The sequence below is a fragment of the Balaenoptera borealis genome (genome assembly GCF_965194805.1).
Source record: "Balaenoptera borealis genome assembly, chromosome: 16".
Lineage (NCBI taxonomy): Eukaryota > Metazoa > Chordata > Mammalia > Artiodactyla > Balaenopteridae > Balaenoptera > Balaenoptera borealis.
The window spans coordinates 73,970,251-73,992,988 of NC_138872.1; the positions used below are offsets into that span (position 1 = coordinate 73,970,251).

Consider the following 22,738-nt stretch of genomic DNA (forward strand, 5'->3'; position numbering starts at 1 on the left):
ACTCGCCCCTTCTCCCTTCGCTTCCATCAACCACCGTCGCTAGCACTTCTTTTCCTTTACACTGAAACCTTCAGACACCGCGACTCTCCTGAATGCCCGGTCTATAGTTTCAACACCGTAGTTCGTCTTTCAGTGAGCTGCACCCATAACGTCTCAAGTGTGTTGTCCAGAGTCTGGCACACAGTAGGCCTGGTACATGGCAGGTGCTCACACGTGTTACCATCTTCCTCCTTCCAGGCCTTTGTACTCTCCAGATGGTGGTAGCAAGAGGTCCAGTATCCAAAGGGAATTGATGCGCTACCTGAAGAGTGGTATAGGAGGTGGCGGGATGAATTAGTGAACTCCAAGTGTGATAGAGATTACATTGTCAGTTGTTTACTCACTGCAGTCATCCCGAAGAACTGAATTCTGCTCTCTTTGTGCCATGTGTTGTTTTATAATAATTGGCTTTGTAAAGTATTCTTAACAACGTTTGCAATGTAATTGCCCCCTTAACCCCCGCCCCGCCTCCCCATCTGGTGTTTGCTGAACCTTTATTTTTTAGGGAAGAAAGAGCCCCTAACTCCTAGTTGAAATAGCATTGTGTGTAAGAAGTATTTCACGTGTTTATCTCCCAGCTGGATAGTCCAGTCTGCAGTGAATTTTCATCCTTTAAGAGCCTGCCGGGAGGAATCAGGTTCAGATTTCTTGGAATCAGCTGTTGAAGGGACCAAAAATGCTTAGGAGTGGAAGTTCTGACAGGTTCTCTAAGAGTGAAAGAGGAATTAGCCACCCCCGCCCCCCTTTCTGGCTCTCAGAGGAAATGACTATAGTCGATTTTTAAAAAGAGTAAAATAAGTTTGACTTTTTAAAATTATAAAAGCAGTGTCACTGGCCTCAAGCCATTCTTGCCACATTTGCTCTGATGGTTTCCAAGCCTGGATGAATCAAACAGTTGGCTTTTTCTGCTCCTAGGGTCTCCAGAGCAGGCTGGAGGAAAGTGTGTAACTGAGCCGCTGGTGCTGTTGTAGACTTCTGGATCCCAACTTTACTTGCACTGCCTGGAGATGCTTTGACTTACTCCTCAGCTTCCTTTTATGTACCCACACCTAATTGCTGTCTATAGGTTTTTACTGTTCTCCTCTCCTTGTCCTACTCTTGACTTCTCTACATTGCTTATCTTGTCTCCTACTTCACAGAAGAAATAGGTGGGCATCAGCCCTGAACTCTTAAGGGTGTGTCATTTTTCTGTGTGCTTATACCTCTCTGATACCTGATCTCCTTTCCTTTTACCAGAGGAAGAAGGTGTTACTTTCTCAGGCTAACTAACATCTTTCCTATTCTATATTCTCTCTCTTTTTCTCAGCCTGCACACATGCTTAGGTTTTCACCAATCAAAACAAACAAAAACATTGCCTTGATATGCTTTCCCTCAGATTAATGTGGTATTCCTTAGGGTTTTATTTTCTGTTCTTTTCTCTGTCCTCTAATTTCCTTGTGTGATTACACTTCCCTTCATGGCTTTAAGTAGCACCTGTATATTTTTGGTTTTCAAAGATGTATGTCCAGTCCCCATTTTTCTTGAACTTCAGGTGTTTCGTATTTTCGTCTGTCTATTGGGTAACTATACTTGGATACTTGGTACTTCAAACTTGGTTATTTTTTCCTTTCTGTTCCCTCATCTTGCTCATAGCTGCATCAAGCACATCCACAAGCTTCCTATTTTAGGGTCTTCACCCTAGAAACCTTAGAAGCCTCTTCTTTCCTATCATTAAGTCTACCATAGATCCTGTTGTTCCTACCTGAAATCCTTTTCTTTCTCTCCTCATTGCCAGAAGATTGGTTGAGGTCTGGGTTATGTTTTTCCTGAACAGAGTAGGCCATTTTCAACCCAGGCTCTACTTTAAAACCACCTGGGGAGCTTTTAAAGGTTAAGGATGAGGGGATCAAGGCATCCAGGAGATTCTGATTCTTGGTCTGGTGTGGGGCCAAACCTTTTCATTTAAAAAATGTTTCTCCTCTTGTAAAAATAAAATACAGTGTGTGTGTGAAAAAAAAAAAAGTTTCTCATGTGGCAGTAATAGGCAGCTAGGGCTGAGAACTGGCTTGAGAGCTCTAAGAGGGAGTGAGAACCCTGAGGAACTATATATAGCATTTAACTCATCCTTTATAAATCAGCATAAATGTCACTTTTGTTGGCATGGTTAGTTGCCTACTTTCCTGATATTTTGTACATGTACCTATTAAACTACTTATCACATTTTATTTAAATTATTTCTCATGGGCCCATTTTTGTCATGACTAGGAGTTCCTTGAGGTCTGGGATTATGCCTAAAGGTAGACTACTGTTTCTTATACTACTCGGAGCACTTCTGATACCAAATATGTAGGTCTTCCCCTCACATTAAATACTTCTCCAACTCTCCAGGCAACAACTGGGTATTCTACAATTTAACTTAATTATTACTAACTACCTGGATTTAGTGCAGACCCCACAGATTAAGGACTCAGTCCTGCATGACTCCTCCCAACTTCAGACCAATCACAAGACCTGGATTGTGACTTGTACTTCTGACCAATTGGGTATAAACTGGGGCTTCCCACAGCTCCCTCCGCAGGTCAGTAATTTGCTGTAATGGCTCACAGAACTCAGGAAAGCTCTTTACTTACCTTTACCCATTTACTGTATTATAAAGGCTGTAACTCAGGAACAGCCAGATGGAAGAGATGCATAGGGCAAGGTATGTGGGAAGGGGCATGGAGCTTCCATGAGCTTCCATGCCTCTTCTGGGCTCGCCATCCTCCCAGTACCTCAGTGTATTCACCAGCCTGGAAGCTCTCCCAACCCCTTTATTTAGGATTTTCATGGAGGCTTCATTACATAGGCATACTTGATTAAATCATTGGCCGCTGGTTATTAGCTTCTTTCCCCTTCTGGAGGTCAGGGGTTGATTCCTCTGGCAACCAGCTCCCATTTTCCCAGATGTGGTTGAAAGGGCCCTATTATGAATAACAAAGGGTGTTCCTCTCACCCCTATCAAGAAATTTAAGGGTTTTAGGAGCTCTATGTTAGGAACCAGGGATGAAGACTGATAAACTGTTCTATTCTACAATAATTCTTATAATATCACAATATCACAATGCCTTATTTATCTTTTCATCACTGCCTTGCACAATACTTGGTATATTTTAGAAGTGATAAAAATTGGCTGAATGAATCAGTTGGTAAATAATGTATAACAGATCACTGAATTCACGGTTTTGCAAGCTGACCAGCTGTTACTTTTTTGGCTGCTTAACAGGTCACTAGTCATACTTGCACAGTCATTCTTGTTTTAAAAACACACACACTCTATAAATTAGAGTGCATTAAGAGAAATATTATTTGCTCTTATGCTTTGGCGTTTAAGATGGTTAAACTATGACAGTATTACAGAGGTTCATTCAGGCTTCCTCTTTAGCAGATACTATTTAAAATAGATTTTATTTCATATGGTTGAAGCAGATGTATCTTTTTTAAACAAATAGCTCTGATTTTAGGCTTATAAGCTTTGGAATCTTTAGAACAAAAACTGTCCAATTGATAAAGATCTTGAACAGTGGCAGAACTTTCTTTTTAACTAAGAGAATTAAGGAAGTAGGATTAAAGCCATCTACCTATGTGAATAGCATTGGTGATGGCGAGGGGGAAAATCTGTAATTCTCAAATATTTAATTACTGTTATAGGAAAAACTTGTAATTGCTCATATATTGATATCAGCATATTTTATAATTCCTCAGAGCTAAGATGTAAACTGTAGAGTTGTTTTCCTTTTTTTGTTTTTTAGTTTTTAGTTTTTTTTTTTTTTTTGGCCATGCCGAGCAGCTTGTGGGGTCTTAGTTCCCCGACCAGGTGTCAAACCCTGGCCCCTGGCAGTGGGAGCGCCGAGTCCTAACCACTGGACCACTGGAAACCAAGGGATTCCCTGTTTTTTAGTTTTCTTAAGATTTTGTCAGCTATGTCTCTTTATAGAATTTGTGGTTGACAGGTCTTTACTTTCAGCATTTGAAAAATGTGCCACTTCCTTCAGATATCCATGATTTCAGATGAGAAATCTTCTGTCATTGGGATTTGTGTTTCCCTATAGCTAATGTATCCTCTCTTCCGGGCTGCTTTAAAGACTTTTTCTTTGTCTTCAGTTTTCAGAAGTTTAATTATGGTACGTCTTAGCATGGATTTCTTTGGGTTTATCCTATTTGGAATTCTGTTAGCTTTTTGAACTGTGGGTTAATGTCATTTGCCAAATTTGGGATATTTTCAGCCATTTCTTAGAATAACTTTTCAGCCCCACTCTCTTTTCTTTCTGTGACTCTGATGATACAAATGTTAGGTCTTTTGTTACTGTCCTACAGGGCATGAGGCATTCTTCTTTTTTTCTTTTTCTTTTTCTTTGTTGCTCAGATTGGGTAATTCTTAATGTTCTATTTCTAGTTTCAAGTTCGCTCCTTCTTTCTTATGTCATATTCATTCTGCTGTTGAGCCCATCCAGTGAGGTTTTGTTTTGTTATTGTATTTTTCAGTTCTATACCTTCCATTTGATTTTTTTCTGTTTATCTTCTCTTTCTTTGATAATATTTTCTATTTTGTCATTTGTTTCAAGAATATGTCTCATTGCTCATTAAAGCATGATGACTGCTATAAAATTCTTGTCAGATAATTCCAACATCTGATTCATCTTGGTGTTAGCCTATGTTAATGTCTTTATTCATTCAAGTTGTGATTTTCCTGGTTCTTGGTATGATGAGTGACTTTTGATTGTGTCCTGGACAGTTTTGATATTTTGTTAGGAGACTCTGGATCCTATTTAAATCTTTTATTTTATAGGTGAGAGAGATTAAAAGTTACAAACTTTCAGTTATAAAATAAATAAATCTTGGGGGTGTAATATACAGCATAAGGAATATAGTCAATAATATTGTAATAACTTTGTATGGTGACAGATGGCAACTAGACTTATGGTAGTGATCATTTTGTAATGTATAAAAATATTGACTCACTATGTTGTACACCTGAAATTAATATAAATTGTAAGTCAGTTACACTTCAATAAAAAAAAGCCTTCTATTTTAGTAGGCAGTTGCCCTAAAAAGTTTAATGCGTAGGGCCCAGCCAACTTTCTTTTTTTGGTAGCAGCTTTATTGAGCTATAATTCACATACCATACATTCACCCATTTAAGGTGTAAATTTGTTTTAGTATATTTACAGGGTTGTGCAACCCTTACTACAGTCAATTTTAGGACATTTTCAAGAAACTGCACACTCCTTATCTGTCACCTCCAACTCTCCCACTTGTCATCCCCTCCATCCCTAGGCAACTGGTACTCTGTTTTCTCTATATATAGATTTGCTTATTCAGGACATTTCATATAAATGTAATTATACAATATGTAGTCCTTTGTTACTGGTTTCTTTCACTTTGCATGTTTTCAAGGTTCTTCCATGTTGTAGAATGTATCAATATTTTATTTCTTTTTCTTGCTGAATAATATTCTATTTTATGCATAGACCACATTTATATATTAATCAGTTGATGGGTGTTTGGGCTGTTTGTACATTTTGGCTGTTATGACTAATGCTGCTGTGAACATCTGTGTACAAGTTTTTGCGTGGACATGTTTCATTTCTCTTGGATATATACCTATGGGTGGAATTGCTGGGTCATGTGGTAACTCTAGAACTCTAGGTCTAATATCTTGAGGAACTACCAGACTGTTTTCCAAAATGGCTACTCTATTTTACATTTCTATTAGCAAGAAATGAGGGTTCCAATTTTTCCACCTCGTTGCCAAGACTTGTTATTATCTGACCTTCATATTTTAGCTATCCTAATGGGTGTGAAGTAATATCTCATTGTGGTTTTGATTGCATTTCCCTGATGGCTAATGATGTTGAGCATCTTTTCATGTGCTTTTTGGCTATTTGTATATCTTTGGAGAAATCTCTGTTCCTTTGTCCATTTTTAAATTGAGTTATTTGTCCTTCTGTTGTTGAGTTGTAAGATTTCTTTATATATTCTGGATACTAGACCCTTATCAGATATGATTTACAGATACAAATCTCCTGTTTTGTAGGTGTCTTTTCACTTTCTTTTTTAAAATTTATTTACTTTATTCGTTTATTTTTGGCTGTGTTGGGTCTTCGTTGCTGCGTGCGGGCTTTCTCTAGTTGCGGTGAGTGGGGGCTGCTCTTCGTTGCAGTGCTTGGGCTTCTCATTGCAGTGGCTTCTCTTGTTGCAGAGCATGGGCTCTAGGCACTCAGGCTTCAGTAGTTGTGGCATGGCGGGCTCAGTAGTTGTGGCTCATGGGCTCTAGAGTGCAGGCTCAGTAGTTGTGGCGCATGGGCTTAGTTGCTCTGTGGCATGTGGGATCTTCCCAGACCAGGGTTTGAACCCGTGTCCCTTGCATTGGCAGGCGATTCTTAACCACTGTGCCACCAGGGAAGCCCTCTTTTCACTTTCTTGATGGCACAAAATTAATTTTGATTAAATCCAATTTGTCTATTTTTTTCTTTTGCTGCTTGTGCTTTATGTTTCATATTTAAGAAACTGTTGCCTGATTCAAGGTCATGAAAGCTTACTCCTATGTTTTCTTCCAAGAGTTTTATAGTTTCAGCTCTTACATTTAGATCTTTAATCCACTTTTGTGAATTTTGTATGTGGTATAAGATAGGGGTCCAACCTCATTTTTTGCTATAGATATTCAGTTGTCTTAGCACCACATTTTTTTTTTAATTTTTATTTTTATTTTGGCTGTGTTGGGTCTTCATTTCTGTGCGAGGGCTTTCTCTAGTTGTGGCAAACGGGGGCCACTCTTCATCGCGGTGCGCGGGCCTCTCACTATCACGGCCTCTCTTGTTGCGGAGCACAGGCTCCAGACGTGCGGGCTCAGCAATTGTGGCTCACGTGCCCAGTTGCTCTGCGGCATGTGGGATCTTCCCAGACCAGGGCTCGAACCCGTGTCCCCTGCATTGGCAGGCAGACTCTCAACCACTGCGCCACCAGGGAAGCCCAGCACCACATGTTGAAAAAACTATTCTTTCTTCCTTTGCATTGTCTTGGCACTCTTGTCTGGTTGGAATTTTGATAGAGATTGCATTGAACTTGTAGATCAGTTTGGGGAATATTGCCATCTTAACTGTATTATTCTTCCAGTCCATGAGCATGTAATGACTTTTCACCTACTTAGATATTCTTTAATTTACTTCAATAGTGTTTTCTAGTTTTCAGTGTACAAGTTTTGCATTTTTTGGTTAAATGTATTTCTTAATATTTTATTCTTTTGGTGCTATTGTAAGTGGAATTCTTTTCTTAATTTTGTTTTTGGATTGTTATTGATAGTATATAGAAATATAATTGAATTCTTTATATTAGTCATGTATCTTAAAACCATACCAAATTAATTTAATAGTTCTGATAGTTTTTTAGTGATTTATTAGGATTTTATATATACATGGTATATAATCTCTGAAGAGAGATAGTCTTCTTCCTTCCAATCTGGATTGTTTTTCTTTTCTTTTTCTTGTCTAACTGTCCTGGCCAGAATCTCCTGTATAATACCGAATAGAAATGGTGAGAGTGTACATCCTGTCTTGTTCCTGATATTAAGGGGAATCGTTAAATGTGAAGTTAGCTGTGGGTTTTCTTAGATGTCCTTTTTCGAGTTGATGATGTTCTCTATTTCTAGTTTATTCATTGTGTTTATCATGAAAGAGTGTTGGATTTTGTCCAATGCTTTTTTCAGTGCCTATTTGAGATCATGTGGTTTTTGCTCTTTTGCTCTTGTGTATGACATTAATTGATTTTCATATGTTGAAACAACTTTGCATGCATGGAATACACCACATTTGGTCATGATGTGTGATTCTCTATATATGTTGTTGGATTTGGTTTGCTGCTATTTTGTTGAGGATTTTTGCATTTATATAATAAATGTTTATTTATAGTTTTCTTGTATTGTCTTCGTTTGGTTTTGGAATCAGGAAAATTGGCTTCATAGAATGAGTTGGGAAGTGTTCCCATCTCTTCTGTATTTTGGAAGAATTTGTTAAGGGTTGGTGTTCATTCTTAATGTTTCATAGAATTCACCTGTGAAGCCATCTGATCCTGGGCTTTTCTTTGTGGGAAGTTTTTGATTATTTATTCAATTTCTTTACTTGTTATAGCTTTATTCAAATTACTTCTTTGTGAGTTGATTTTAGCAGTTTGAGTCTTCTGGGGATTTGTCCATTTCATCTAGGTTTTGTAATTTGTTACATTACAATTTTTATAGTATTCCATACAATCCTTTATAATCATTCTTATTTATGTAAAGTTGGTAGTAATTTCTGATTTCAGTAATTTGGTCTTTAGTAATTTAGGTCTTCTCTCTTTTGTTCTTGTTCAGTCTAACTATGATGATTGTCAATTCTGTTCATCTTTTCAAAGAACTGACTTTTTGTTTTGTTGATTTTCTCTATTTTATTCTCTATTGTATTTATTTCACTAATTATTTCCTTCTGTCTGCTGGCTTTGGGTTTAGTTTGTTCTTCTTTTTCTAGTTTCTTAAAGCATACAGTTTGGTTGTTGATTTGAGATCTTTTTAATTTTTAAAATTAAAAAAAATTTTTAAATTCAGATATAATTGACATATAACATTGTGTAAGTTTAAGGTGTGTAACATGTTGACTTGAGATCTTTTTTTTAGATCTTTTTTTAAAATACAGGTGTTTACAGCAATAAATTTTCTCATAGCATGGCTCTTGCTGCTTTTGTCACGTCCCGTAAGTTTTGGTTTTTATCGCAAAGTATTTTCTTTTTCTTTTTTTTGTCTGTGTCGGGTCTTAGTTGCAGCATGCAGGATCTTCATTGAGGCATTTGGGGTCTTTCGTTGTGGCACGTTGGCTTCTCTCTAGTTGTGGTGCGCAGTCTTCTCTAGCAGGCTTCTCTCTAGTTGTGGCACGCGGGCTCCAGGGCATGTGGGCTCTGTAGTTTTGTGGCATGCAGCCTCTCTCGTTAAGGTGCACGAGCTCAGTAGTTGTGGCACGTGGGTTTAGTTGCCCCATGGCATGTGGGATCTTAGTTCCCCGACCAGGGATTGAAGCTGTTTTCCCCTGCATTGGAAGGCGATTCTTTACCACTGGACCACCAGGGGGGTCCCCCAAAATATCTTCTAACTTCCTGTATGATTTTTTGGCTCATTGGTTATTTAGGGGAGTGGTGTTTATTTTCAAATCTTTGTGAATTTCCTAAATTATTTTCCTGTTATTGTTTTCTAATTTCATTCCATTGTTGTTAGAGAATATACTTTGTATGATTTCAATCCTTTAAATTTACGGAGACTTCTTTTATGGCCTGTTTTAGAGAACATTACCTGTGCACTTGAAAACAATGTATATTCTGCTATTGTTGCTTGGACTGTTTTATAGATGTTTGCTAGATTTTGTTGGTTTGTAGTGTTTGAGTCTTCTGGTTCCTTGCTGATCTTTTGTGTGGTTGTGTTATCCATATTGAAAGTAGAGTATTGAAGTCTCCAACTGTTATTATTGAATTGTCTATTTCTTCTTTCAATTCTGTCAGTTGTTGCTTCGTATATTTGGGGGTTCTGTTATTAGGTGCATATATGTTTATAATTGTTATATCTTCTTGATGGATTTGTCCTCTTGTAATTATAAAATGTTCCTTGTCTTTAGTAACAATTTTTATCTTACAGTGCATTGTATTTGATGCTAGTATAGCTACTCCAGAGTCTTTTGGCTACTGTTTACGTGTGTGTATTTTTCTCTCCTTTTGCTTTCAGCCCACTTAGTCTTTGAGTCTAAAGTATGTCTTGTAGAAATCATATATTAGGATTTTTTAAAATTGTTTTTTGTTTTTGTTTTGGTCCATTCTGCCAATCCTCACCTCTTGAGTGTGTAATCAATTTACGTTTAATGTAATTACTGGTATATTAGGATTTATGTTTTCCATTTTGCTATTTGCTTTCTATATGTTTTATGTCTTTTTAGTTTCTCTATTCCTCCATTACTGCCTTATTTGTAGTAAATATTTTCTAGTATATGTTTTAATTAGCTTGTTATTTCTTTTGTTATAATTTTCTTTATTTTCCTGGTGATTACAGTTAGTATCTTAGAGCAATCTATTTTGGATTAATACCAGCTTAATTTCAATAGTATGCAAAAACTTTGTTTTAATAGAGTTCTGTTCATTTCCTCCTTCTTTGTGTTCTTATTGTCATTCAAACTGCATATTTTATAATAAAATCCCATCAACAGTTATTTAATTATTGCTTTATGCAGTTGTCTTTTAATTCATGTAGGAAAAGAGTTACGAACAAAAATATGTTTATACTGCCTTTTGTATTTATCTGGGTAGTTATCTTTATTAGTGCTTATTTCTTCATGTGGATTTGGGTCACTATCTAGTGTCTTTTTACTTCATCATTAAGGACTCCCTTTATTTCTTGTACAGCAGCCCTTCCAGTGATGAATTCTTTCAGTTTTGTTTACTGGGGGTATCTTAATTTCTCTTTCTTCTTCTTTTTTTTTATAAGAGATAGTTAGTTTTTTTTATTTTTTATTTATTTATTTAATTTTTAGATTTTTTAAAAATTTAATTTTATCTATTTATTTTTTGGCTGTGTTGGATCTTCGTTGCTGTGCGCGGGCTTTCTCTAGATGTGACAAGTGGGGGCTACTCTTCGTTGCCATGCGCAGGCTTCTCCTTGTGGTGGCTTCTCTGGCTGCGGAGTGCAGGCTCTAGGTGCACGGGCTTCAGTAGTTGTGGTATGCGGGCTCTAGAGTGCAGGCTAAGTAGTTGTGGCACACAGGCTTATTTGCTCCATGACATGTTGGATCTTCCTGGACCAGGGATCGAACCCATGTCCCCTGCATTGGCAGGTGGATTCCTATCCACTGCGCCACCAGGGAAGTCCCTCTCCTTCATTTTTGAAGGATAGTTTTGCTGGATTTAGAATTCTTGATTGATAGTCTTTTTCCTTTTCTTTTAGCACTGTGAATATGTTATCCCACTGTCTCTGGCCTCTGTGGTTTTGATGAGAAGTCAGCCTTTCATCTTATTGAGGATTTTGAATGCGATGAGTCACTTTTTTCTTGGTACCTTCAATAACCTCTGTTTTTGGCTTCTGACAGTTTGATTATAATGTGTCTAGCTGTATATCTCTTTGATTTTTCCTACTTGGTGTTTATCTAGTTCCTCAGTTGTTAAGATTAATGTTTTTCACTGAATTTAGGGTGTTTTCAGCCATTTATTTATGTAACTCTGATTTTTTCCTCTTTTTGTCTCCTCTGGGACTTCTGCATATTTTGGTGTGCTTGATGATATCCCACAGATCTGAGGCTGAATTCATTTTTGTTCATTCTTCTTTCTGTTTTTCAGACTAGAAAATCGATCTCTCTTTAAGTCTGCAGATTCTTCAGCTAGCTTAAATCTGCTGTTTGAGCCCCTCTAGTGAATTTTTCATTTTAATTATTATACTTTAACTCCAGAATTATTTAAAGAATAATTTTTATCTCTATTGATACTCCCTATTTGGTGAGAAATTCTCATAATTCCTTTAAATTCTTCAGACATGATCTCCTTTAGTTCTTTGAACATAGTTACAGAAGCTGATTTAAAGTCCTTGTCTAGTAAGTCCAACATCTGGGCTTCCTTAGGGATAGTTTCTATTGACTGCCTTTTTTCCCCTGTGTTTGGGTCATACTCTCTTGTTTCTTTGTGTGTCTCATAGTTTTTGCTGAAAATGGACATTTTAAATAATATAATGTAGCTACTCTGAAAATCACCCTCTCGCCCAGGGTTTATTGTTGTTGCTATTTGTTTTGTTACTTTTTTGGACTAATTCTGTAAACCCTGTACTCTTTGTCCTGTGTAACCACTGAAGTCTCTGCTTGGTTCGCTTAGTGGTTAGCTAATGATTGGGCAGATTTCCTTAAATGTCTTGAACTCATAAGTCTCCCAACCTTGTTGAGGGACTGTGTGTGTGTGTGTGTGTGTTGTGGCTCCCTTAATGCACCAGAAGTTTACATTGTGCCTTAGCCTTTACCTCCTGTTTGTGTAGAACATCAGGGTCAGCCGGAGGTGAGAGAATAGGGCCTTCCTAGGTCTTTCCTGGGCATGTGCATGCCTTTTAGATTACTAAAAGTATGTTGGAGCTTTTCTAAACCCTCTATGTACTTCTCATTCCTCAGTTTTTCCTTTTAAGTTTTTGGATCAATATATTGTTTGCCCCAATTTTTATTGCCACTGCAGACAGCTATGGCATTAAAAAATTGTCTCTGGTTATTTTAACAAAAGCCCTGGGGATAGAATTGTTTACATTGAGGGTGCTCAGATTCAGGTCCAATAAAGGTAAGCCCTGAGAATGGAGTTTTTCCAGTGAGCTGCTAGACTGGTTAAGTAATACAATTCTTTGGAGTTGTGGTTTCAGAGGGAGCTCCTAACCTCTTCTGCTCCCTTGAGTGGCTGCTGGACTGCTGTTATTCACACCTACCATGTTTGCAGGTTGTTGGTTTCCCAGGCTTCCATGGAGCTGGGAGGAGGGAAATAGGGCAAATTGAAATGCCATAAAGCTTGCTCTGCTTGCTGAAATTCAGCTGCTTTTCATGACTAAATGTTTCTTAGATTGTTGCAAGCCTTTGGTTTTCAGATTTCCGAAAAAGTTGATTTTGACCATTTGTGCCAGTGTTCTCATTAATTTTATGGAAGATCAGACTTTTAGAGGTCCTACTCTGCCATGCTGGATGTGTTTCCTTCAGCCTTTTCTTACATTTATGTAATAGAAGAGTTTCATGCATTAGATTTTAGCACATTTTTTTAGGTTACTGACAACTTTGAGATAATACATTTTTGTTTTTCCAGTTTTCTTTGCTTTTGTTCCCATACACTCTGGTTAAACTGATTACTTAATATTTTCTGAATACATGCTATATTCTTCCACTTTGAGGCTTCTTATTTTCTTATTTTCTCTGCTCAAAATACTCTTTCTTCCCTCAGTCCCACAGTGGGAATCCTGCTTATCTTCTAAGATTCATTCTGATGTCATTTTCTTCATTTAGCTTTTTATGAGCCCATGGATGTGATCCTTTATTGGAAAACTTGTATTATTTTTTTCATACCTTTTGTATGATCTTATACTTTCATCATGTGTGTATATATATGTGTGTGTGTGTATGTATATATATATATATATATATATATATATATATATATATATATATATATATATATATATAGTAGGTATACATAGTTTATTGTCTTTTCCCCCTGCTGAGTTGCTAATTCTTTGAAGCCAAATGATGAATCGTACTTATTTATGTGCTCAGTAAATGTTTGTTTAATTCAAGTGTAAGTGTAAGGTTTCATAGCAAGAATGCTCCACATTTTAGGTATTTTACTGGGAATTGCATTTTATTCATTTATTTTTGAACTGAAGGAAAATGTCTACTCTGGAAAAATATAACAATACAGGGTTGTGCACACACTATACTATATAATCCTTGGTAAGGTGCAGGAAGATGAGACTATAAAGGCAAAATTCAATTTTTCCCATAGAGATTGTTATAATAGTGGTTTCTGATCAAAGATTTGTTACCCAGATTTTTATAGAGAAGATCACAGAATTCCAGCTCTGAGTAACTTTGTGTCAGAGGCATAATTTCTCATGACAGAAGTGGGAACTTATTTACATGTGAGAGTGACTGTGCTGAAGCAAAACTAAACTGCTAAAAAACACAGGAAGTGTAGAGCTACTTGACATGCTAGATTTTAGCTTCCGTGTATGTCTATTATCTCTTAGGACCAGATCTAGCTCTTCATTCTTAATGCTATCTAGATAAAATCATCAGGGACTTGCAGAAAGTGTTCAAAAATGCATGCTGTTCATTTATGCAAATAAAGCAGAATGCATACATGGATTTAGAGTTTTCGTCTATCATTCTAATTATATCTGAGATGATCGAAATAGGATAATTCAAAAGTCCACAGGGACTTCCCTGGTGATGCAGTGGTTAAGAATCTGGCTGCCAATGCAGCGGACACGGGTTTGAGCCCTGGTCCGGAAAGATCCCACATGCCACAGAGCAACTAAGCCCGTGTGCTGCAACTACTGAGCCTGTGCTTTAGAGCCTGTGAGCCACAACTACTGAGCTCACATGCCACAACTACTGAAGCCCGCGCACCTAGAGCCTATGCTCCACAACAAAGAGAAACCACTGCAATGAGAAGCCTGTGCACCGTAACGAAGAGTAGCCCCTGCTCGCCGCAACAAAAACAAAAGCTAGGTACAGTTTTTAAACCATATGCTAATGAAAACCTTATAACACTATCAGAGTCTTAAATTCACTTCATTTGCACCATATGTTGCCTACACCGCTTTTTGTTCATGCCAAGCCTAATGTCTGGGAAGCAACCATGGAATAGTCATCATACTTTTAGAGTCAGACCTGGGTTGCAACTTGGTCAACAATTTGCCAAGTATTGATACCTTAAGTAAGTTACTTATTCTTTCTGAGCTTCACTTTCCTTATGTGTAAAGTGATTCTAGGACAGAAATGTAACTTTAACTTCTGGTTTGTTGCAGTGAGTGTAAGGGAGTACAAAAAAAATAAGATTCTGATTTATTCGTTAATGAGAGTGTGAAATGATAGAGGCAGATGAAATAGACTGATCAATAAAGAAAGTGGATTAGAAGAGCAAGGGCCAGAGGGGGGAAAAACAAGAGGTGAACTTTGTACTTTAGTCTTTCAGAATATAGTCAATCCATATTTTAACACTGGAATCAGGAGGAAAGACCAGTATTCTAATTATAGGAAAGAGTTAGCTGTCTGGGATTTTAGTGAGAAAGAAAGTTTTAGTGGGGTCACTCATTGCATATTTACTGAGTGCTCAATATGCATGTAGCATTTTATGTTATATGCTATGGGGAAAACTGAAAAGGATAAGATATAGTCAGTACTTTCCAAGAACTCACAACTAATTACACTCATAGAATCTAGTTACATTAACTTATTGGCAATCAAGAATCCATTAACTCATTCAAAAGTCCTTACTTTCAAGGAGTTCACAATCTACTGAAAAAACAGACAAATTAGAAGAAATAAGATACGGGTAAGTACAAGAGCACTAGGAAGGACAACTGCGTCGTATGAGGCAGAGAGCTGTCAGGAAAGCTTCCTAGAAGAGATAGTATTGAAACCTAATATTGAAGGATGAATGGGAGTTGTGAGTAAGAGATGCTGCATGTTGTTGAAGATGAAGGCAGCTTTGAGTGAGTGTGTGTGTGTGTGTGTGTGTGTGTGTGTGTGTGTGTTTGGAGGGACGTTGGTGATGAGGAGTAATAAGAGGCTGAGGGGCAGGCAAGGGCTGCATCATGAAAGGCCTTATGTTATGGTAAGGATTTTTTTGAAAGAAGTAGAAAGTCATTGAAGGGTTTTAAGTAGGGGAGTGTCATAAGTATATTTCCATTTTAGATGGATCACTCTTGGGGGCTTCCCTGGTGGTGTAGTGGTTCAGAAGCCGCCTGCCAAGGCAAGGGACACGGGTTCGATCCCTGGTCCGGGAAGATCCCATATGCCGCAGAGCAGCTGAGCCGGTGCTCCACAACTACTGAGCCTGAGCTCTAGAGCCTGAGAGCCACAACTACTGAGGCTGCATGCCACAACTAATGAAGCCCGCGCACCTAGAGCCTATGCTCCACAACAAGAAAAGCCACTGCACTGAGGAGCCTGCGCACCGCAACAAAGAGTATCCCCCGCTTGCCACAACTAGAGAAAGCCCACGCGCAGCAACAAAGACCCAACGCAGCCAAAAATAAATAAATAAAGTAAATTAAAAAAAAAAAAAGAAAGATCACTCCTGAAACAGGATAGTGAATGAACTGATTAAAGGAAGTCAGAAAGTACCAGTCAGTAGGCTGTGGAGTTATCCTTGAGAATAAGATGAGGATGAGAATTAAAGCCATACCAGCAGAGGAAGAAAAGGGAGGAGAATTGATTCAAGAGCTATGAAGGAGGAAGAATTGACAGGACTTATAACTGTTGTGTATGGAGAGGTTAAGGGAGAAACTACATAAATGCTCCCAAATTTTTAGCTTAAGCATTTGGGAGGAAGTGGTTCATTTACCAGTAGAGGAAAATGAAGAGGAGGATTGATTTACTAGGGAAGATATATTCCATTTGGTGTTCTTTGAATTTGACAGGCCCAGTGGAACATTCAGATAGAATTTGTCCCTTGGCCTTTGAATGGTCAGGTCTCGGGATTTAGCATAGAAGTTTTGGCTGCAGGTAGATTTGTGAGGCATCAGAAGATAAATAGGGGGTAGCCATAGATGAAGCAGGATGAGTGTAGGAGTGTGGATGAGGGAACCCAATACCATAAATTAATGCTTTGTGACTGTTTTGTGATGTTTGCTTCTGATACATATTAAATTTGTGTACATAGATGAGGCTTTTTTTTTCCTGGGCTTTCTATTTTGTGCCACCGATTACTGTTAGTATCATAACAGTTAAAATATTTTTGTTAATACCTTAGTATCTGTTTGGCTCTTTCTAAAGTCTTGGGAAAGCTATTTTTCCCATCTGCTATGAATTTTGTAGATTCAATTTAAAAATCCTGTTGGAATAATGACTGGGATTGCAAAATTTTGTCATGGCCTCCAGATTACTTTGGTTTTATTTGTAGTTCCTTTTTCATTTCTGATATTATTTGTTTCAGATGACTCTGTAGGCATGTTAAGGAGATTTAAGAGAGATTTCACTAGGTGCTGATTCATCTATAAATTCCTTGCTTTATATTTTATTTGATAATAGCGCACCCACTGCATGAATGATGAATGGGTTTTAATTTGTGCTTTTTTTATTTTTTATTTTTTTTAATTTGTGCTTTAAAGGAGCTTATAGTTTAGTGGGGTAAAATAACCACAATACAGTGCATGAGCATGCAAACCAATGTGTTTTTACCAAGTGCTTGAGGTTACAGAAGAGGGAAAAATTGATTTGGAGGGTGAGGGGGATGAGTAAAGAGCCCCAAGGAGGCGTGTATAAAAGAGAGAAAGGCGCTTGATACAGGAGGCAGCAGCATGAGCAGAGGCCAGGTGTGTGTGGAGGTGCCTGGTTTGAATGAGGGGTGGTCCTGAAGGGGGCAGGCTTCATGGGAGGAGTGCCAAGGGGTGAAGTTGGTGGAAGAGCAGGAGCCAGTGTATGAAGGGTGCCACAGGCCCGTGTTCTTTAAAAGTTCTTTCACATGTTATCCACCTGATGGCCACAGCAGCACTGTGAAAGAAAAGAGAACTTGCAGGCATTCTTTTATCTTTGTATTTTCTCTCCAGTCTTACTTCTTGTAATTTCTACTCTGATTACATGTGGAAAAGAGCTTGATTATCATTATTCCTGTTTTATGAATGAGAGACTTGATGCTCAGTGATTTATCTAGTTCCATATGGCTAAGAAAAAATGGATTTGAGACTAGAGCCCACGTCTTCTGACTAATATACTAGGCTGCCTTTACATTATTTCAATGCCATCTTCTTTTCTCCTTTACCTATTCTAGTTACTTTTAATTCTAAAACTTGGGAGGTTGGTGGAAAAATTGCATAATTGAATAACTGAATGAGAGTATATGATTTGAGCAAATTTGTTTTTTCTTTTCTTTGTGTTCCCTCTCATGGATGATTTAAACAGACAGTAAACATGAATGAAGAATCTAGAATAGGAATGGTTAGCCTACAATGGCCCTCTGATTTATAGGTCTGAGAAGGTTAGAACTTAGTAACTTAAACTTTTTATTTTGTTTTATTTCATTTAACTCTGTATTATGAAAAATTTCAAACATATGCAAAAACATAAAATTACACTGAGCCCTCAAGTACTCATAGCTCAGCTTCAACAGTTACTAACTCGTAGTCATCTAATTTCATATAAACCCTTCCTCCCCCCGCCACATCTGCCTTCAGATATTTTTGAAGTAATTCCCAGACATCATTTCATTTAATTTGAACTTTTAAAAATGTTGTGCTTGAGTTTAACTTGTGCTCTTGTCTCTATTTGTGTCCTAGGCATTAGGTCCAGTTCTTAGTATTTGACCAGCTCTTTTCCCTCCTGACCATGGGGTTTATTGGAAACAAAATTCCAGTACACTGCTCCTTTCTGAAGATGGGTCCCAGCAGACTCCCAAAGATCGTCAGCTGTGTGTACTGTATTTTTCTTACATTTGTTGTCAGTGGTTTTAGTGCCAGCCCCCAGGGTGTGGCTAGGAAAAGATGTTCCCATGTTGGTACTCTGACCATGAGCTGACATAAGGATTGGTTTTACAACAGTGGGTTTATTTGGAGTTTCTGCTGAATGCAAAGCTGACATTCAAATTAAACCCTGGACACTTATTAATTGGCAAGTTCAAGCACACGATACAGTTATTTTTCCTTTTGCTAAAAAAGCTGGAAGCAAATAGAGAAACCAGCTATAAATTGGACTTTAGACAGAAGGCAAAGTGTCACTGGGTGTTGCCATTTGCCACGTTGGTTGGCATGAATAAGCATGGGAAGCAAGGAGCTAATGATTAATAAAGGAAAGAAAACATTTAGGGGACTGTTACATTCCTGTAATTTATCTTTTGCTGGGAAATTTACCCAGCATCTCTTTGTACATAGCACATGGCTACTTTCCTGACTATAAAAGCAGGGTGTAAGGAATGTGGTCATGAGTGCATGTGCGTGGGCCTGTGTATATGCGCTGAGTGTTGAAAATGGTCTGCTGACTACCAACCTCTTACACCCCTATGTTTGTTGACTGACACTGTTTTTGATTAGAAATCTTTATAAAATTTACAAAGATCTAAGTATGGAAGTATAATGTCATCATTCTCTTCTTCTCTAGAGCATTATTTCTGGGAGTCTTTCATTTGGCTTGCTGGGAAAGAACAGTCTTATTAATAGTAATTTTTCAGATATGTTTGTTGCGGTGTTTCAGTGCTTTTTCTTTCTACTGGAGGTAAAAATATGAGACTGAACTTTCTAGTGTTTCCTTCTAGCACAGCCTCAGCTTTGTAAACGTCCCAGTTGAGAAAATATTGATACTACTTGTCTGAAAATACAGTGACATGGACTTTAAGATAATGGAAAGAGGCCGGTGTGTGTGTGTGTTCATGCGTGCACATGTGGACAGTGGTCAAATATATAAGGGTAATGGTCAGACAAGCTTTTACTGTACTTTCTTCTTAAATTATAGGACTACTTTTTTCAAGAATTTGAGAAGAATCAGTATTAAGGTCTGAGTAGAGACTTCAATCTCTGCAGCATCTCTCTTCCGTAGACATTTTCTTCCCAGTTTGATTAGTTTACTTTTACATTTTGAAGACTCAGTGTACACTGTAATCTGGTGCTCTGTTAAGCATGCTGTGGTAGGGGATGGAACATAGACAAGGTCTCTGAGCTTCAGGAGTTTAAAATCTTTGGGAGTAAGTAAAATATACACAATAAAATGAAGAGTGACCTTTGAAGAGGAGGTAAGATTTAGAGAGGTGGTGAGGAGAATGTGCTACTTGGGCCTCAGTTTCTATGTCTATAAAATGAGAGGGTTGGACCAAATGACGTAAAGGCCCCCTTTAGCAGTCATGCTCTATGATTCTTCAAGTTAAGAAACATCTAAAGACAGAAAATTAGGCTTCATATACTTAGTGAAAAAGTAATGAGGGACTTCCCTGGTGGTCCAGTGGGTAAGACTCTGCACTCCCAATGCAAGGGGCCGGGTTCAGTCCCTGGTCAGTGAACTAGATCCCGCATGCGTGCTGCAGGACTAAAGAGTTCGCATGCCACAACTAAGAGTCTGCATGCTGCAACTAAGAAGCTCGCATGCTGTAATGAAGATTCCACATGCCGCAGTGAAGATCCCATGTGCCGCAACTAAGACCTGGCGCAGCCTGAATGATGAATGAATGAAAAGTAATGAGAATGTTTCTGGGGAAGCCAAGAATCCTCTTCTTTTCCTTTTTAGTATCCCTTACAAGGTCTTTGACCACTGTCTTACTTGCTTTCAAACATCTTGAAGGGAAGATAGAACATACTTTTTTCCCTTAAGTGTGTTGGGGGAGACAATGTTTAATTAATTTATTTTTAAAAATAAATTTATTTATTTGTTAATTTTTGGCTGCGTTGGGTCTTTGTTGCTGCGCGCAGGTTTTCTCTAGTTGCGGCGAGTGGGGGCTACTCTTCGTTGCGGTGCGTGGGCTTCTTCTTGTGGTGGCTTCTCGTTGCGGAGCACGGGCTCTAGGCGCGCGGGCTTCAGTAGTTGTGGCACGTGGGCTCAGTAGCTGTGGCTCGCGGGCTCTAGAGCGCAGGCTCAGTAGTTGTGCCGCACGGGCTCAGTTGCTCTGCGGCATGTGGGATCTTCCCAGACCAGAGCTCAAACCTGCGTCCCCTGCGTTGGCAGCCGGATTCGTAACCCTGCGCCATCAGGGAAGTCTCACAGTGTTTAATTTAAAATGCAACAGGAATGAAGGCTTGAAAAAAATTACCCCAAATTATGTTAATTGACACAGTTCTCAAGTACGATGGGATGCATGGCAGGGTTTTCTTTTTCCCTAAATTGTTCCTTAGTAAAGAGAAAGTTGCCTTCATTTGAGTCCTTATTAAACCTCTAATATGAAGAGGTACCTTCTCAATTATTTCACTTTGAACAACAAACTACTGTTTTAGGATAATGATATATTAGCCTGACTTCAATCAGTGCTACTTTTGATGCCTATTGACAGAATCAGTAGAAGGAGACAGAGAAATTTAGTGTTGGATGTCTTAAAATAAGCCTTTTCAAGACCATTTTGAAAAATAATACCAGGCTTTGAGCAGAGGAATGACATGTTCTGACTTAAGGTTTGAAAAAATCTCTTTGGCTGTTGAGTTGAGAATAGACTCTAGGGGGCAGGAGAAGAAGTAAAGATACCTTTCAGAAATCCTGGTGAGAGAATCTGGCAGTCCTAGTGGAAGTGTTGAGAAGTGGTGGGATTCTGATTGAGAAGTGGTGGGATTCTGACTACGTTTTGAAGAAAGAGCCGGTAGAGTTTTTGTCAGATTTAGATGTAGGGTATGAGAAAGAGGTAAATCAAATATGTATTAAATGCTTTAAAATCAAGCACATCTCACACCCTTTGACCTAGCAATTCCTCTTTTAAAAATTCAGAGTAGAGAATAATCATGTGTGCAAAGATGTTTGTACATGCAAGAATATTTATCACAAAAATTTAGAAACAAGTAAGTAATAATACAGAATTGGGGGCTTCCCTGGTGGCGCAGTGGTTGAGAATCTGCCTGCCAATGCAGGGGACACGGGTTCGAGCCCTGGTCTGGGAAGATCCCACATGCCGCGGAGCAACTGGGCCCGTGAGCCACAACTACTGAGCCTGAGCGTCTGGAGCCTCTGCTCCGCAACAAGAGAGGCCGCGATAGTGAGAGGCCCGCGCGCCGCGATGAAGAGTGGCCCCCACTCGCCGCAAATGGAGAAAGCCCTCACACAGAAACGAAGACCCAACACAGCCAAAAATAATAAAAATAATAAATAAGTAATAAATAAAAAATTAAAAAAAAATACAGAATTGGCCAAATAAACATTGGTAAAGCCTTTTCAGTAAAGTATTATGCAGTCATGAAAATGATTTTACAAGTATGTTTCTGGACAAGGAAATACATTCATAATATATTTCCAGTTTTTGTCTTTTTATGTATTTTACTGGGAATTTTTGGGTATTTTAATGGGAAGTTATCAGATACTGTTGGTTGCTGCTATAGTAACTTAAAGGTCTATCATGTTAACTTTTGATTGGTGAATTCTATTTTGTATCTAATATGTGTCTGGGGAAGTTTTCAGAGAAGTAGTTATGTTATTTTTGTACAATTGAATTCTAAATTGTTCATGTAATTTTTCAACAAAGTTGAGTCATTTGTCACCTATTGGATTCTGACATATGTCAGGTGTTGGTAAGTCAAATGTAAAGTATGTATAGTACTAAATTTTATCAAAAAGCTTTGCAATTTCAGGGTGATTTCTTAGTGATCACTGCTTTTCTCTCATGCAATATACATTATGCAACCCCCTCAAACAAATGAATGTACTAGAGGAATCATTCCTGTATAACTATAAAATGAAATTGACTAGAGTTAATTGTGTCCCTAAGAGCACTCTTTGCTTCATTAAATGAGTTTTGTTTGCTTTGTTTGTATTTAAATTAATTTATATTTCATTCAAATGTTCATAAAATGGAAAATACGGGGATCATTTTTCTAGGATCATTTCTCTACTTTTCTCAGTAAAACCCGTTATTTACTTAATGTCTTCCTATCACCACTAAGTAATGTTAATCAGAAACATTAATTGGAAGATTTAGAATCACAAGCTCTCCTCTTCTTGGTCTTCTCCTGTCATCTGTCTTCTCCTCCTCCCATGTTTCCCCTCAAATTTCTCTTGATTCAACAAATTTTTTTGTTTTAAAAATTGTTATACAGTAAAATTGACTTTTTTCTGGTGCATAGTTCTGTGAATTTTCATACATATATTGATTCATGTAACAACTACCACAATCAGGATACAGAACAGTTCCATCATCCCAGAACACTGTTGTGTTATATCCCTTTATACTTAGTCCTCTGGCATCCAGTGATGTAGTTTTGTCTTTTCAAGAATATTTTATAAGTAGAATCATTTTGAGACTGGCTGCTTTCACTCAGCATAATGCCTTTGAGGT

At 38.0% G+C, this 22,738-nt stretch overlaps 1 protein-coding gene across 8 annotated transcripts in view; it reads left to right on the forward strand.

Moving 5' to 3' along the window:
- The window catches only part of TPST1 (tyrosylprotein sulfotransferase 1), a 121,872-nt gene that overhangs the window by 816 nt on the left and 98,318 nt on the right, over window positions 1-22,738 (forward strand). The window lies entirely within an intron of this gene.